This window comes from Cornus florida, unplaced genomic scaffold (genome assembly GCF_030987335.1).
Source record: "Cornus florida cultivar Cherokee Brave unplaced genomic scaffold, ASM3098733v1 CherokeeBrave_3.0.0_Hap2_Chr04, whole genome shotgun sequence".
Classification (NCBI taxonomy): domain Eukaryota; kingdom Viridiplantae; phylum Streptophyta; class Magnoliopsida; order Cornales; family Cornaceae; genus Cornus; species Cornus florida.
The window spans coordinates 107,333,363-107,335,751 of NW_026775574.1; positions in this window are offsets into that span (position 1 = coordinate 107,333,363).

The following is a 2,389-nucleotide window of genomic DNA, read 5'->3' on the forward strand; positions in this document are numbered from 1 at the left end:
CTCGGGTCACGACAAGTGGTATCAGAGCTCCTAGATTCGAAAACCTTAGGACAACGGGTTTTGGGTGCATATCATACTTTTTTTGGTGTACTTTGATTTTATTCATATGCCTTGATAACATGTTTTAGTATTATAACATGTTTACATGCTTAGTTTGATAACATGTCTATGTGCTTACGTGTTTAAGTACTTAAAAGTTTTCAGTATCCATTGAGCATGTTATATATGCTTACCTGCTTTAGCATGACTGTATGTCACATGCATTGACATGCTTCTTGTTTCGTGCATTCATAGCATGAGTTGCATTCGGTCATAATAACTTGTGTTATTGTTGACCACTTTCTTCTCGTGTGTTTAGTATCATGGTTGTCATGCGTGGAAAGTCTTCGTGTCAGGGTGTTGAGGAACATGTGGATGACACCGAGTTTACGAGGGGTCCGGGAAGGCCTAGGATTCTAGTTCGTGGCACGGTTCCTAATCCACCACGAGCGCCGACTTATGAAGAGCAGATCGCACAGGGAGTGGCTCTGGGGATGTCAGAGTCCATTTAGCAGATGTTTCGTCAGCATATTGCAGGGATGCAAATTCTGGTACCAGCACCAGCACCGACACCAGTTGCTAATGAGGCATTGGATTACTTCATGAAGTTACAGAGGGTTAAGATCGACCAGTTTGTAGGGAGTATGGATCTGCTTACTTCATAGGCATGGCTAGATCTCATGGTACGCAAGCTTGATAGCATGGCAGTGCCTACAGACCGATTGAGGATCTCCTTGACAGCCTCTATGGTCATGGGAGATGCCGATATTTGGTGGAGTTCTATGACCAATGTCCACAATGTTGAGTTAATGACTTGGAATGAGTTCACAGGTTTGTTCTTCGAGCGCTTCTTTCCTAGGGCTATGAAGCAGGAGATGAGGATACAGTTCACAGGTTTTTATCAGGGCACTATGAGTGTCATTGAGTATGAAACACGATTTACTTCTCTCTCTCGTTATGCCGAGGACATGGTAGCGACAGATGAGGCCAGGGCAATGAAATTTTTGGATAGACTACATCTTGACATCAGGCCACGGGTCTCAATTCTTGATTTGAGGACTTACAGAGAGGTGGTCCAGAGGGCAATGCTAGCTGAGGCAGAGGAACGGGATCAGTTACGGATCAGGGGTTCACATAAGAAGCCTCGTAGTGACACTCCGTCATCTTCCGGGTGTCAGTGGAAGAAGGCTAAGGCCGGGGACAGTTCACGCTCTCAGGGACAGTCACAGCAGGCTCGGTCTGCATCTGCAGTTCCAGTATCTTCGGGGTCAGCCCGTGGAGTGATTTGTCACCATTGTCAGCAGCCGGGGCACATCAAACCTCGTTGTCTACAGCTTCAGCCACAGACCAGTCAATCACAGGCTAGTAAGCCAATAGCTCCGACAAAGGGGTTTCAGGGGACTTGCAACTACTACAAGCAGTCTGCTCATATAAGGAAGGATTGCCCTCATCCACGGAGCAGAGCACAGGGTAGCACTTGTTCATAAGCCACACCAGCACAGTCTGCAGTTGTTCAGTCGGGTTTCAGGGTGCCTCAGGCACCACTGCTAGTGGCGCCGCCAGTTGGTTCTTATTCGGGTAGAGGTTCTACACCTACTACTTCCGGACACCAGTCAGGCCACCAAGGCAGTTCTCAGCAGTCAGGGGCCTAGGGACGAGCTTATGCATTGCCACAGGCCGATACCTCCGTAGGGACTTCTACAGTTCGAGGTACCTTTCGAGTCTTTATTTCTTGGACTAGAGTCCTTGTTGACACAGGTGCATCACATTCATTCATATTTGCATCATTTGCACATTTTTTGGGTCTAGAGGTCACACAGTAGGATGGTTTCCTTTGTGTTGACACGCCTATTGGGGTCTAGTGTTTTTAGACCATGTTTGTCGGGGTTGTGCTATCGAGATAGCTGGGCAGACTTTAAAGTTCGATTTTATCGTTTTCGATATGACAGGCTTTGACGTCATTCTCGGGATGAACTAGTTGTCTTTCTTTCGTGCCACGATCGATTGCTTCTGTGGGCGAGTGTTTGTTTGCACTCCTAAGGGAGATTGTTTCCACTTTGTGGGAGATCGAAGCAATTCCCACTCGACGATGGTTTTCAGTATTGGTGACTGGAGTCGCCAAATGGTTTCTGAGACTCTTTCCTTTGGATTGACAACTTCCTTTGAGAACCGAGTCATTTCCACATTTTTTATTTTTTCGACACTATTCATTTTTTCGTCTTTTCCCTTTTTTCGTCCTTTAGTCGTTTTTCATTTTTCCTTGCTTAATCTCACCTTTTGTGCTCGGATTTGAATCCGGCTTGGCATACGTCCATGATATTTAAATTCCATGACATCTACATTTTTACTT